The sequence below is a fragment of the Pelmatolapia mariae genome, linkage group LG3_W, assembly GCF_036321145.2.
Source record: "Pelmatolapia mariae isolate MD_Pm_ZW linkage group LG3_W, Pm_UMD_F_2, whole genome shotgun sequence".
NCBI lineage: Eukaryota > Metazoa > Chordata > Actinopteri > Cichliformes > Cichlidae > Pelmatolapia > Pelmatolapia mariae.
In genome coordinates, this window is record NC_086229.1 from 26,302,835 (window position 1) to 26,319,377 (window position 16,543).

Sequence of the window (16,543 nt, forward strand, 5' to 3'; positions counted from 1 at the left end):
AATGGACATAATTCAAGCAAAGTGTGCCGCAAGCTACGCCAGCTGTGGGTATTAATTCCAGGGAATCGTGGTCAACCATGACGAACCTCTCCAGATAGGACTGCGAAATGGCACATGTGATGAATGGTTCTGGGTTGACCTGAAAGTGAAGCACAGAAGTAAGGCTAAATCATTCCCAGTATTTCTTGAAAACAATGGGAATTTGAGCCACAGCCTATGCTACCGCCAAGAGAACGGATCCACGCCAATGGGAAACACCACCAACTGCAAAGCAGTACAAACACACGCTCCTGGAGGGCCCGTGAAGAGCAACAACATCTCAAATGGCACCCAGTGGATGGCCTGGATCTGTGGCCAACAGGCCTATTTTATCCTTCCTGGGGATTGGACAGGTCAGTGCGCTCCCATTTTCATATCTGACCACACTTTCAGGATAACCATGGATGCCACGTCAACTTCAACGTCAACAACAAGGAAAAGACGAAGCACCCCGGACCTCAAGCAACATGATCCTGTGTGGGGTTCCGATGTCCCAGAGGAATTCAAACTTTGGACTGACAGACAGAAAGTTACTCACGCACTCTTCCCATGGGTGGGGGTAGGAAAACACGCTTTAAGGATAGAGACTCTGAACTACCGCTTTGGACTTTTTCTGAATGCTTCATGTAAAATCGACGACGAACGGGATCAGAAAATTGACGCCCTGCGCATTGCAGTAATGCAACACAGGGTAGCATTGGACATGATTCTCGCCGAGAAAGGAGGACTATGTGTCCTCTTTAACAACACATGTTGCACATACATTCCAGATAATGTGCACTCACCGAACATGACTGATGCTCTGAAAACACTCAGACAACTTCGGGATGCACAACAACGAGACTATGCCACAAACACAGAAGACTGGCTTACGTGGCTTTTAAGCGGCTCTTGGAAGTCCCTGCTGATTAAAGGACTTGTTTTTGCTGGTGTTCTTCTACTGTTATTGTGTCTTTTCACTTCATGTGTCATACCTTGTTTGAAGAACATGGTATCAAGAATGGTAACTGCTTCAATTCATGCTTACATCACCCTATCACAGAATGATGAAGATGATGAGATAGACACTTGGATATAACACAAAACCCACTATTTTATGATGTCTTGGCTAAAAATGTCTACAAGTGGCCATAGACTGATACAATGTTAGTGGTTGCTATGTACATATATAGAAGGAAAGATCAAACAACAGGTGGGAATGTCAAAAGATTTCAGGATTTTGGGATTTTTATTATGTTATGCTTAAAAGTACATTTCTTTATCTAAATGTGTTTGCTCTTTCAGTATTAAGCTTAAATAGGGAAGTCACATTTTGTGCAAACTCCTAAATGGGGAAGTTACATACACTCTGTACTCCACAGGAAGCCTGCACGCAGCACGGGTCTATTTTATCTCTTCCTGTATCTCTTCCTGTATGTGCTCTGTAAATAAAGACTGTTTTTTTTTTTACTGCAGGGTGCGAGTCTCTCCGTGAGTCTCACCCGTGTACACGTTAAACCTGTCTGAGCGTTTTTATTCTGACCTGAGTTGCAATACAGGAAAACTCCTGACACACATGTATAAGGAGGAAGTGAAGAAGAGTGAGTGAGTCGTCTTCCTCTCTGGGCCCAACATCAGGCAGCAGCCACGTATTTTTAAAAACCCAGCACACTGGTTAGAACTGCATTCAAAACTATCGAGCCAATATTTTCAGCTTCTATGGCTGAAACACTTTTACATGATGAGCTTCCAACAATAAGTGAAACAGTAAGAGCATGTGGAAAGTTTGGAAACATCACATTAAGAAAGAGAAATCAAACATTTGGATTCATTTTAATGAGCTTGGACTTGTTGAAAATGCAGAGGAGCTGGTTGTGAACTGAGCTTCAGAGAAACACAACATACTGAGATTCACTGTGACGCTTTGAGTGGAAAAAGACATAAAACAACATGTGGATCCTGGAATAATGGGAGCTTCCATCTTTAAAGGACTGAAGAGGAAGAAGTTTACAAGGAATCATTTAGAAGAGTTTCAAACATCAACTGATCGAATCCATGAATCTGAAAACGTGTTTGTGAGTGAAAGAGACAGACATGTACAGACTGAACCATCTGTTCAACAGTCAGAGTGTTTCTCTAACAGGAGACACTCTTTACACTCAGCACAGGGACACTGAGGAACCACGAGACCGGAACCTAAATCCAGGATAAAGAGTTTGAGTGAATGTGGTGTTGAAGGTGTGGAGGTGGATCAGAGTGTCAGAGGAGACTCTGTAGAAGGACAGAGTGCCAGCAGGACAGTCCACATACACTGCTACTCTGCTAGAGACAGAGGAGGAAGAGGAGGAGGAGGAGGAGATGGATGCTGATCTCTTATTGTTCCAGACACGAACAGGACCATCCTCAGCGCAGTCCAGACTCCAGGACTGATTGTTCTCTCCAAACTCACACTCATCACTGCGTCCTTTCCTTCTGATGCTTCTGTAACTCACTGATATATAAACGCTTCCTCTCCACTCGACCTCACAGTAACAGCGACCAGTCAGACCATTTCTACACAGCAGCTGAGAATAGATATTAAATCTGTCTGGATGATCAGGATATGACTGATATCCTTCACGTGTCACATTCCTGTTGTTGTCGGACATTTTGAGTTTTCTGCCTATGGTGTTTGTGTCAATTGTGAGTTGACAGGAATCTGATGGAGAGAACAAACACAATCCAGCTGCAGTTATTGATCCATCATCTGTTCATTGATTGACACTTTGATGATGACTCCTGACATCAGAATGATGAAGATGGTTGAATGTGTGCTGCTTTGTTTTCATGAATCCCATTAAAAACACACTTACACTTCCTCAGACCAGGTCTCAACCATCGGACTCCAGCAGGCTCCACCCTGAAAGGAGGAGGGGGGTCAGAGCAGCACAGTCAGCATGCACACATGGACATTACATGGCTCTCGTACACACACTGTTACACACTGATAAAGGAACAGTCCAACATTTTCACAAATACACTTCAATCCATACGTAACTGATGATGATTTGGACTGATCCTGGATCTGTCAGTACACGACTATATTGAATGAAATATGACCGATTCAAACTGTGACCTTCACTATCTTTATATTCCTCTTCTGTTAAGCTGAAATGGACACCTCCCTGCCTTTGCTGCCAGCTATTCTTCTCCTCTTGGTGTCAGTGTGGTTACTGTACATGACCTCTGACCTCTGAGTGAGTGCAGCATCCCCATGCAGTACAGCACACAACGATAACAGCAGAATGGAAACACAAACTGCGTGACATGCTCTTTATTTTTCATAGTTTATTAGAGATTTACATAATGAATTCATTGCCAAAACTAAATGAAAGGTAAAAGAGAAAAAACATGTGTTCTCCTCCCTGAATTTCTACCCTATCACGGTGGAGGGTTTTGTGTGTCCCAGGTATCCTAGGCGCTATGTTATACCAGGGAGCAAGGGTCTCCCATGGCAAATTGGTCCTGGTTGAGGGACCAGACAAATAACGAGACAAAAGACCCCATATGAGTATGAAATCAAAGGAACAGTTCACTCCACATGGGATAAGGATACCCGATTACTATAAATGGGACATGGAATGTCACCTCTCTGGTGGGGTAAGAGCCTGAGTTAGTGCGTGAGGTTGAGTGGTACCAGCTAGATATATTTGGGCTCACCTTAATGCACAGCTTGGGTTCTAGAACCAGACTGCTAGAGAGGGGCTGGACTTTGTCCCAGTCTGGAGTTGCCCTAAGGGAGAGGTGGCAGGCTGGAGTGGGTATCTTGGTATCACCTCATGTTTCTGTCTGTACATTTTTTCCTGGTAGAGAAGAAGGAAGAAGTTCCTTGTGCTTTCAGGTTGGGGAACAGGTCCTGATTGTCATCTGCACTTATGTGCCCATTGATAATTCAGAGTACCCAACCTTCTTGGAGTCCCTGGGTGAGGTGTTTGTGGATTATTCACCTGGGGACTCAGGTGTCCTACTGGGAGACGTCATATTTGCAACAGTGGCAAGATCCTGGAGGGAAGTGATTGGAATGAACAGCCTGCCTGATTTGAGGCAGAGTGGTGTTCTGTTACTAGACAGATTTTTCAATAACAAACACAGTTTTCAAACATAAGTGTGTCCATAAGTGCATGTAAATGGTAAGTGGCCTGTATTTGTATAGCGCTTTATGTCTGTGAAGGTGGCTTCTTTCACTCCTCTTTCAAACCATCTGTCCTCGAGGATGCCAATGTTCACATTTTGGACAAAGAGGACATATGGTTTGAAAAAGGAGTGAAAGAAGCCATTTATGTCCACTGTGACCATCTTTGAACAGAGGGTTTACGACACCAACTGTCTGCCATCTATAATCCAGTTTTGAGATCCCTTCCCATTTGCCTTAACGCCCACTCACATCCTGGGCCATCTGACCTCAGGAAATCACATGATAGGGTGGGGCCAGGTTTCACAATGAGCTCACCCAAAACTGATTGTGACCCACACTCGTTTTCACACCTAGGCTGTGATTAGGTAGAGGATCATCAGGGGGTCCTTTGTCTCTATTTGGAGCGAAACTTCTACTCGGTTTAAATCTGGGAGTCTCCACCATTTGACCCTTAGAACTGAGGAAGCTTCTCGGTTGAGAGGTGAAACATCTTCAAGCAACTTAGAGAAGTCCCGATGTTTTTCTTTCCAAGCTCCTTAGAGTATAGCACTTTACTTAGTCCCTATGGACCCCAAGCGCTTTAGTCATCCACCCATTCACACACTGGGGATGGCAAGCTACATTGTAGCCAAAGCTGCCCTGGGGCGCACTGACAGAGGTGAAGCTGCAGGACACTGGCACCACCGGGCCCTCTCACCACCACCAGTAGGCAACGGGTGAAGTGTCTTGCCCAAGGACACAACGACCGAGACTGTCAGAGCCGGGGCTCGAACCAGCAACCTTCTGATTACAAGACAAACTTCCAACTCTTTGAGCCACGATCACTAGGTTGATGATCGATTTTGTAATCGTATCATCAGATCTATGGCCATATGTTCTGGATACGTGGGAGAAGACAAGGGCTGAGTGCTCAACTGATTACCACCTGGTGGTGAGTTAAATCAGGTGGTGGGGGAGGATGCTGTAAAGACACCTAAATGTATAGTAAGGGTGCACTGGGAACGCCTGGCAGAGGCCCTGGTCCATCAGATCTTCATTTCCCACCTCTGGCAGAGCTTTGGCAGCATTCCAAGGCAGAGTGAGGACACTGAGTCTGAATGGACCATGTTGAGCCCCTCCATTGCTGAACCTGCTGCACTGATGGTTTGTGTCTGTCGTGATGGTAACCCCTAAACCAGATGGTGGAAACTGGGCGTAAAGGGTGACATCAGGCTGAAGAAGGAGTCCCATTGGGCTTGGCTAGCCTGTGGGAGGCTATGATAGTAATGAGCTGCCCAAGCGGAATGCAGAACGGATAATTGCTGAAGCCAAAATTTTATGCAAAGAGTTTCCTAAAAATATTTCTGAATGTGAGATTGTTCATGTCACATCTGCCTGAAACAAAGAGGAAGTGAATAAATGATACAGGAAATGTTTACAACTCTTTCTCCTCTATCAAACATTCTCTCCATACCTGAGAGTGTCCAGTCTCCAGCCTGGATCCTTCAGTCCAGCCGACAGCAGCTTCATTCCTGAGTCTCCTGGATGATTGTAGCTCAGGTCCAGCTCTCTCAGATGGGAGGGGTTGGAGCTCAGAGCTGAGGCCAGAGAAGTACAGCCTTCCTCTGTGATCAGACAGCCTGACAGACTGCAGACACACAAAACAACAGTTCATCCGTGAACAGTGATTTTTGTTTGCACATACCATAACATCTATCCATTTATATCCATTTAACTTAACTTTATGTATAAGTGACAATTAACAGACAACAACAGTCATCTCAAGCTGTTTAACAGAGTAAGGTAACAGCCTACAATATTAGAGAGAAAGCCCCAACCATCAGACAATCCACTGTGAGCAGCACTTGGTGATGGTGGAAAGGAAGAACTCCCTTTGACACAAAGATCCTCCCAGTGAAAACAGGCTCAAGGAGGAGCATCTACCATGACTGGTTGCAGGGTGAGGGGAAAGAGAAGAGATGAGCTCAGAGAGACAAGAACAAAACACAAACTAAGGAAGGAGAAGACAAAAGTTAAGGACATGCAGTAGTGACATATAAAAGCATCAGGAGTGAAAAGAGGGGAGTGGAGAAGAAAGCAGAGCATCATGGGAAGCACACCAACAGCCTGAGCCTATAGCAGCATAACTCAGGGATAGTTCAGGGTCAACTGATCCAGCTTTAACTTTAAGCTTTATCAAAAAGGAAAGTTTGAAGCTGATCTTCAAAGTAGAGAGGGTGTCTGTCTCCTGAACTCAAACTGAGAGGTCTTCAGCTGGAGGAACAGAAAGTTGAACACATGAATGGGCGGGCCCCACACTTTGGGAACCTCTGGTCTAGGGAAACCGTCTGAAGGAACTGCAGCATCTAATATTGACAAATTCTGTAATTGAGGGCTGGCAGCAGACTTTGAAGCAGAATGACGAATAACTTGTAATGGACAAGAGGGTGACAAGATAAGATGTGGAGGGTGAAAGCAACAGTGGTCCCAGTGATGATTGATACATAATAATTTAATTAATGCCCATTAGACACCAAAACATGTAATTTTGACATTTTATTCCCACAGAAATAAAATTTATATTTTATGAGCACAAAGTAGCCCCAAATCTCCAAATTGGCCAGTACATGAAGTATTTTTGTTAAACAAACAAACACATGACTATAAAAATGTTTACATATTAATTCCAATTACTGAATTAATTCTTAATTAATAAACATTTACTTGATAGATCTATAAAGGTTACTTGTTTATGCAATAATATAATTCACAATTTAAATGATCATCTGTGTAAAAGTTTGAATCCTGACCTGAGAGTTTCCACTGTACACTGTGAACTCTTTAGTCCAGCAGACAGAAGCTTCACACCTGAATCCTGCAGGTCAGAGTTACTCAGGTCCAGCTCTCTCAGACTAGATGACTGGGAGCTGAGAACTGAGGACAGAACTTCACAGCTTCTCCCTGAAAGATTACAGCCCATCAGTCTGAAAAATAAAGACAACCTATAATACAAATACTCGTGTAAAGTTCCATCCATCCATTTCCGTTTATCCTTTTCAGGATCGCGGGGGGGCACTGAAGCCTATCCCTGCTGTCTTAGTCCAAGAGGCAGGGTACACCTTGGACAGGTCGCCAATCTGTCATAGACATACACAATAAGACAGACACAACTATTTGCACTCACATTCACACCTATAGACAACTTAGTGTCCTAACCCCACTAACTGCATGGCTTTGGACTATGGGAGGAAGCCGGAATACCCAGAGAGAACCCACGCAAACACAGGGAGAACATGCAAACTCCAAGAAAGAAAGAAAGACCCTGGCCTGATGGTGGAATTGAACTCAGGACCTCCTTGCTGTGAGTCAACAGTGTTAACTATCGTGCCAATGTGCTGCAGTCACGTGAAATTTGTAAGTATATTTTTAAATTCATATACATATATTTTAAATTATATTTCCCAATATTAAATCCTGTTTTTTTTTTTTTTTTTAAAGGAAACCTGAACATGCTAAGAAAAATCATCATATGGATTTGAATATGGTTTGGCTTAAAATATTTAATTGGTTAATTTTAGTGGTGTCAGCATTAATCGCATTAAAATGACATTAACGCCATTACCGCATTAGCACAGCAAATCTTCGTTAGCAAGTTAATGCAGATCGCCCCGTACATGGGGCTGCACCGCATCAAAGAGTTAGCGTGGTTAGCTCGTTAACGCAGTAGCGCCTTGCAACCCCATGCACGGGACGATCTGCATTAACTTGCTAATGGAGATTTGCCGCATTAATGCGGTTATTACGTTAATGTCATTTTAACAAGATTAACGCTGACAGCACTAGTTAATTTGAAAAATACAAAATGTAATTTGACCTGACCTCAGAGGATTCAGTTTACAGTTTAAACTTTGTAGTCCAACAGCCAGAAGCTTCACTCCTGAGTCCTGCAGGTTTTTGATACTCAGGTCCAGCTCTCTCAGACTAGAGTCCTGGGAGCTGAGAACTGAGGAGAGAGCTTCACAGTTTTCCTCTGAGAGTTCACAGATGTTGAGTCTGAAAATAAAAACATGAACAAGGTGTTAAAGTATAACCAGGGTGTAATAAGTAATGATGTATTTTAACGTATGCTTAATATCTTGTGCTCAACAGGTTAGTAAAATTTTACTTTAACTTAGAAATGATTAAAAATGTTAAGAAACAACAATACATGGATAAAGTTTGCCTTTACTGGTTAATTTGTTTCATTGGTTTATTTTTTGATTTGATAAAAAGAAGAAACAAACATATAAACAAACAAAACAAAATAGAATACATATTGATTTGACCTCAGAATATTCAGTTTGGCGTGTGGACTCTCCAATGCAGCAGACAAAAGCTTTACTGCTGAATCATTCAGCCTGTTGGTACTCAGGTCCAGCTCTCTCAGACTACAGGACTGGCAGCTGACGACTGACAACAAACCTTCACAGCCTTCCTCTGAGAGGCTACAGCTTCTCAGTCTAAAAAACCCCAAAAGGAATATTTGAGATCAAATCTCTTTATATGTTGAACCTAGATAATAAATCAAATATGCCTGTGTACACTACAACTCAAAATTAACTTCAAAAATGATAAAACATAAGTGTGGAAGAAAAAAAGTAAATTAAATTTATAGAAACACAATTGTACCAACATATCTAAATTGCAACCAGTGATCTAGTGACACTAGATCAGTGTCTGCAGACATGCCTGTGGGTACTAGAGTACTACAGTTACTACAGTACTGTTGGTCACTTTCTTAATTCTAATATCTGCAATTACTGTAAATGTAGCTATAAATAATGTATCACATGCTGGACGTGCAGACTCTTGTTTGATTTCTGTCTACAACACGCTGCTTTGGCTCATTCCCCTTTAAAGTCCCGGCCTCCCTAAAGGGCAACTTTTTTTTGCTTTGATTATTTCATAAAGCACACTGAAGATCAGTCATTACAAGCTCCATCTACTCAACCTTCTAGTTTACAAATTCTAAAAAACTGTAACCCACATCAAAACCTGATTGGAAATAAAATCTTCTCAAATGCATTTTTACATTTTAGATCCACAGTAACAAAGTTTACACGTCTCTGTTCAGTAATTATTATGTTCATTACCTGCATACTGTGAGTAACACTGAATTTTAAACAGTACCTGTATAAAACTCTTCCTGTTAAAGGTGTTTATAAAGGGTATGAGCTGAAATGCTGACTTCATGGAGAATGTTTGGTGTCAGGAAATATCAAAGGTAAAGCAGAGATCCATCCAGTCTCTTCCATTTGGCCCACAGAGAGACAGACAAGCATTCTTACTCACACTTGCATGAAGTTTAGATCACCACTTAACCTAACTGCATGTTTTTGGACAGTGGAAGGAAACTGTAGAGTACCATGAGACAACCCACTGTAATTCTATAGGAACACTGGTTGTAGTGACATAACAGTTAGATATGGTTGCTGATGAGAAACAGAACCTTAGTAGGAATTTCAAATATAAAGCACAAGTATTTCCCTCCATACTGGATATAGTCAGGACAGCCACAGCTGATTTATATATATTAAAAAAAGAGAGATTGAACATTGAACATTGCACTAAAGCTGAGACAAAAACCAAAACTTGGATTACGAACACCAGAAAAAGATGAAGGTGTAGTCTGGTAGCTGAAGTATATGCTTTAGAAAAAAAGTTACAAAACTCCTGGAGTTGGGGACAAGTGAAAAGCCTGAGGATAATAAACTTGATAAAAGGGGCTGAAGGATCAGAACTCATGTTTTTATAGACTGGGTCTAGATTGTTATTTGATTTGAGTTAAAAAGAAAAATGTTTCAGAAATGCTGAAATGTCCTGCTGGAGGTAAACATTAAACGTATCAAATATTTGACTGAGTGACTAATGATCATTTAATTCAGTATGTTCATATTTTCCTAAAATGCTAAGTTCTTTGAACTGAGCATGCCTGATTTTGTTAAGTAGAATCACGATTTTAAGAAAGAAGCGATGATCACATATTTACTTACAGAGCTTTGTTGGAGGCTTTGACCACTGGCAGCAGCCTCAGAAGAGCCTCCTCTGAAGCAGAGTATTTCTTCAGGTCAAACACATCCAGATCTTCTTCTGATGACAGTAAGATGAAGACCAGAGCTGACCACTGAGCAGGAGACAGTTTATTTGTGGAGAGACTTCCTGATCTCAGGGACTGTTGGATCTCCTCCACTAGAGAACGATCATTCAGTTCATTCAGACAGTGGAACAGATTGATGCTTTTCTCTGCAGACAGAGTCTCGCTGAGCTTCTTCTTGATGTACTGGACTGTTTCCTGACTGGTCTGTGAGCTACTTCGTGGCTCTGTCAGCAGACCTCGTAGGAGAATGAGATTGGTCTGCAGTGAAAGACCCAGGAGGAAGCGGAGGAACAAGTCCAGGTGTCCATTTGGACTCTGTAAGGCCTTGTTCACAGCACTCTGGTGAAGCAAATTTAGTTTTCTTTTGTTAAATATTATAGAAAATATGGTGGTTGTTGTTTGTTCATCTTCCAGCAGATTGCGTCCAAGGTTGATGAAGGTCAGATGGACATGAAGAGCAGCCAGAAGCTCCTGAACACTCAGATGGATGAAGCAGAACACCTTGTCCTGGTACAGTCCTCTCTCCTCTTTAAAGATCTGTGTGAACACTCCTGAGTACATTGAGGCTGCTCTGATATCGATGCCACACTCTGTCAGGTCTGATTCATAGAAGATCAGGTTACCTTTCTGCAGCTGATCAAAAGCCAGTTTTCCCAGAGACTCAATCATCTTCTTGCTCTCTGGACTCCAGTGTGGATCTGTCTCAGCTCCTCCATCGTACTTGACCTTCTTCACTTTGACCTGAACCACCAGGAAGTGGATGTACATCTCAGTCAGGGTCTTGGGCAGCTGTCCTCCCTCTCTGGTTTCCAGCACATCCTCTAGAACTGTAGCAGTGATCCAGCAGAAGACTGGGATGTGGCACATGATGTGGAGGCTTCGTGATGTCTTGATGTGGGAGATGATCCTGCTGGCCTGCTCCTCATCTCTGAATCTCTTCCTGAAGTACTCCTCCTTGTGTGGGTCAGTGAACCCTCTGACCTCTGTCACCATGCCAACACAGTCAGGAGGGATCTGATTGGCTGCTGCAGGTCGTGTGGTTATCCAGAGGCGAGCAGAGGGAAGCAGTTTCCCCCTGATGAGGTTTATCAGCAGCACATCCACTGAGGTGGACTTTCTAGGGTCAGTTAGGATTGTAGTTTTGTGGAAGTCCAGAGGAAGTCGACACTCATCCAGACCATCAAAGATGAACACAACCTGGAAGTCTTCAAAGCTGCAGATTCCTGCTTCTTTGGTTTCAGTAAAGAAGTGATGAACAAGTTCCACCAAGCTGAACTTTTCCTCTTTCAGCACATTCAGCTCTCTGAAAGTGAATGGAAATATGAACTGGATGTCCTGGTTGGCTTTGTCTTCAGCCCAGTCCAGGGTGTATTTCTGTGTTAAGACTGTTTTCCCAATGCCAGCCACTCCCTTTGTCAGCAATGTTCTGATTGGTTCATCTCTTCCAGGTGTGTCTTTAAAGATGTCTTCTTCTCTGATGGTTGTTTCTGGTCTGTCTGGTTTCCTGGATGCTGTTTCAATCTGTCTGACCTCATGTTCATCATTGACCTCTGCAGTCCCTCCCTCTGTGATGTAGAGCTCTGTGTAGATCTGATTCAGAAGGGTCGGGTTTCCTGCTTTAGCGATCCCCTCAAACACACACTGGAACTTCTTCTTCAGAGCAGATTTAAGTTTAGGCTGACACCTCTGAAGAACCTCTGAATTTCAAAAAGCAGATAAGTTGATCTGTCTGTTGTGGTTAATATAATGTCATGATATTATTTTTAATTTGTATCCCAATACAATAAGTCCCAATTGATTTCGGAGTAATTTCGTCTCAAATCAAGTTTCTTCTGCTTGACCATCTCTTATTTGTATAAGAAGTTTATGCTCCTAAGTTTGTTTAGTTTTGAATTTTCAGATATATTAAATTACCTTCAAAAAAATTGAAAAAAAGTTTAATTGATATCCTGCAGATCTTTTCCATCAAGTGGAGGATCTACCAAGGAGATGCTCTGTCCCCACTACTGTTTTACGCCTGAACCCCCTCAGTGAGATCATCAATAAGACTGGCTACGGATACTGACTACACAATGGAGAAGCTGTCAGACACCTCCTGTACATGGATGACATCAAGCTGTATGCCAAGAGTGAATGAGACATCGATTCACTGATCCACATCACCAGGATATACAGCAATGACATCGAATGTCATTCGGACTGGAGAAATGTAGTTGGATGATAACAAAGAGAGGGAAGGTAGTCAGAACGGAGGAGATCAAACTATCAGAAGGCAACATTGCAGAGACTGAGGACAGCTACAAGTACCTGGGGATCCCACGGGCAAATAGGAACAAATTAAGATGCCACCGAGAAAGCTGCAGATGAGTCAGCTGGACGGTAAGAACAAGATCCAGGCTATAGACACCTATGCCCTGCACGTGATCAGGTACCTTGCTGGGATAATAAGCCGGCCAAAGGAGGAGTTAGAAGCCAATGACATCAAGTCAAGAACTCTCCTGACCATGCATGGAGGGTTTCACCCCAAATCCAGCACCCTGAGGCTGTATGCTGAGCGGAAGGAAGGGGGCCGGGGACTGGTGAGTGTCAGTGCCACAATCCAGGATGAGACAACAAACATCCATGAATACATCAGGAAGATGACCTCAAACATTGGTGCGCTCAATGAATACCTCAGGCAGCAGAAACCCAAGAAAGAGAAGGAAGAAGAGAAACCATCATGGAAGGACAGGACCCTGCACAGTATGAACAAATCTCAGATAGAGGAGGTGGCTGACATCCAGAAGTCCTACCAGAGGCACTAATCATGGCAGCACAGGAACAAGCTCTGAGCACAAGATCCATAGAGGCTGGGGTCTGTCACACCAGGCAAGACCCCAGGTGGAGGCTGTGTAAAGATGCCCCAGAGACAATCCAGCACATAACAGCAGGGTGCAAGATGCTAGCAGGCAAGGCATACATGGAACACCATAACCAAGTGGCCGTCATAGTGTACAGAAACATCTGTGCCGAGTATGGCCTGGAAGTCCTGAGGTCAACAGAGATGGGCAGTAACGCGTTACTGTAATCCGTTTAATAAATAAATATTAATAAATAATAAAAAATACATCCCAATGTCAAAATAGGAGATGCCCCCAAGGGTGGTGGAGAATGACCGAGCTAAGATCCTGTGGGACTTCCAGATACAGACGGACAAAATGGTGATGGCTAACCTACCAGATATAATGGTGGTAGATAAGTGGAAGAAGTGGAAGAACATGAGAAGCTGGAGAAGTACCAAGAGCTTGAAGAAGAGCTCAAGAAGATGGGTGAAAGTAACAGGTGTCCCAGTGGTAATCAGAGTACTAGGTGCAGTGACTCCCAAACTAAGTGAGTGGCTCCTGGAGATCCCATAAACACCATTCAAGATCTCTGTCCAGAAGACCGCAATCCAAAGAACAGGATGTATGTATGTATGTGTGGCAGGATGAATATTAAATGTTCTGGTTGATCCCACTCTTAGTCAGGCGCATTAGGGGGCGCTAGTATAAATAGTGGTCATCTTAGCATGATGCAATTTCTCCTTTCGGTCACCTAAGTTCCCTCGGTGTTGCAGAGATCACCCGTGGATTACCTTCCTGAAGCCTTCACCGTGGCTTGTCATAGCTGCAGAAGCCTCCTATGAGCCACTCTGTTCATAAATTGAGTGACGCCGTTTAGTTGGAAGTGTGGGCCTTAATGGGCAGCCAGTAGCTATACAGCAGGGTCACTATGGCTTTTCTAAGCTACGCTAAAAGAAGTGCTGCTGCTTTGCCTGTCCCCATCTGTTTCCGTTTGCGAGGGTCCTTTTTCCCTGCTGCTGCCAGTCTCTTAGGAGTGGATGTCAGTGTGGACAGCAGCTATATACATGCCGCTACGGGAGTCAGCTGGCATGCATGTTGATCGACTTAATTGTTAAATTAAAGTAGTCAGGCAGAGGGCAATTTGGAGTAATACGGTGACTCCGCCTGCTCCAGATTTAAGGTTTGTTGTATGTCTGGCAGCTCTCTGTTGTTTTCATTTGTAATTTGATTTTTTGTTACTCCACTGGTAGGAGGCCCTTTTTCTAGCTGCGGATCACCGGTGTGTTCCTGCAGTTGGGCTGACTCCAGCATGTGCATATTAGTTTTTTTGGAATATATAAAAATTTTCTTTTATTCAGATGCGGAGGGCCTGACGTGGAGGAGACTGGGGTGCCTTGGTGGTGGGATCCTTTGAGCATTACACACCTGCATTTTAATTCATTAGTGTGAGCGTGTGACAGTGTGCTGCACTTTTTGTGTATTGGTGAGTTTTCTTTTCTTTTTGAATTGGTTTTGTGTGTGGCATCCCTGTCCCCCCACTGGTAAGCCTCGGCTCTGAATACTTACAATATTTGTATATTGACATTTATGCTTGTGCTTATATGCTGTTTTAAATAATTATTAATGAAACATCAACCTGTTTTATCATTGAACTACGTCTCTGTACTGAGTAATACGAACCTGCCTTCTTGGTGATTAGTGTTTCTAGTGTCTGTTAAATTGTGAAGAGTATTTATTCCATCCCCACCTCCTGCTGCCACATATGGATGGATAGATCAGACTTCATGTGTGTTTGCTTTATCAACATCTTCTCAGACAAGCCTATGAATTCTTACCTTCTGGTGAAAGCGATGAAGCTGCCTGGGCTGAGGAACTTCCTGTTGGAGGGAAGTGCACCTTGAATCATAAAACTGTTTCAAAAAATTGAAACTATAAAATTTGTACGCAGACATAATTTGAGGAGAAAAGACACAAAATTAAAAAGTCTGATTAAAACATCCTCGATTTTATATATATTATATAAAAAAAAAGCTGTGGCGTACCATACTGAGTGTTTCATACCTTTTTTCCTCTTACTGACCTTCATTCATTTTATTTAATATCGACCTCGCCACCTCCATCACACAGTCTGAATATGCCTGCACCATCACATCTACTGTTTTCAGTCTGTCTGCGTTCTCCAGCTGGCACTTGTAGATAGTTTGGAAATCACCTCCAGGTTCATATTTCAGGTAAAAGTGGAAAAGCTTCAGCTCCTCCTCTCCCAAATCCTTCAACATTTCCAGCAGCTGCACTGGTAAGGCCTTCTCCATTTTTAAACTGTAGAAAATTAGAGGGTGTGAATCACAGTCACTGAGTTTCATGACATCTCCTTTTTACTTATTTAGGACATTTAAAGTGGATATGAAATGCTACACATATAAAGGCTAATAATGTATACTTTATTGAGCCCCGTGGGGAAATTACTTGTTTTTCTCTGCATTTGAGCAGCCACCCAGGATGCAGTGTGTAGGGACGGTACCTTGCTCAGCGGTACCTCAGGGTAGCCGTTGCAGGAAAGCCCTGCTTTCAAAAACTGACATAGATGTAACTCTGTCTGTGAAGCTGGATATAAGAAATATGTTAAAGTTTTTAAAATGTGTTTATTGTTACCTTCTGTCAGTATGGAACATGACGTCATGTGGTTGGTTGGTTGTAGCAAGTAGATTAGATAGTTTATGTTAGCTAACTAGTGATAGAACAAGTAACGTAAAAAAAAAGAAGTTCCAGCAGAGACACTAAAACACAGCAGTGATTGTGTCTAAACAGACAAACATAAACTAAAATGCAGTGAAGCTGTTGTTTTTCTGATTGTAATCAACAGCTGAGGGTGGTCACTGCACAGGAACATTTACATCTTTCCTCTTTTATTTCACCGTTAAGGCTGACCCCTCTCTGAAATCAGCAGCATCGTTTCAGCCAGTGTTTTACAGTTTCTACATTTCTAACAAGAAGTGATGAGAAGTCTCCAAAAGTCTCTGAATCCGGAAAAGCTAAGAGGGAATGTGCTGTTCAGTTTAGCTGCTAATCATGTTTTCAACATTTCAGATGTTTCCAGCTGTGCATTCATCACATGAAGAAAATTCTGGCAGTATAAGGAATAAAATGATGAAATGAAGCTATGGCGTTATTTTTGTGCCACTATTCTGAGCACACATAGAAGAAAATTGCAGGTGCAAGTAGGGCAGTTCGATATAACGATATATATCGGATGACGATACTGTTGTACCAAGTGTGAAATAAATAAATAAATGAAATGAAATGAAATGAACGATATAAAAACGTCTATCGTTTCATTTTATGCTATCGTTTGTTTCGTGGTGTCGCAAAATAAACCGTTTACGGCAATATTTTTTCATTATTTTGATGGTCACT

At 42.6% G+C, this 16,543-nt stretch overlaps 1 pseudogene; it reads right to left on the minus strand.

Annotated features, from left to right (window-relative positions):
• Window positions 1–1,975: 1,975 nt before the first annotated feature.
• Window positions 1,976–11,259, minus strand: LOC134621430 (NACHT, LRR and PYD domains-containing protein 12-like; annotated as a pseudogene).
• Between the last annotated feature and the right edge of the window lie 5,284 nt (window positions 11,260–16,543).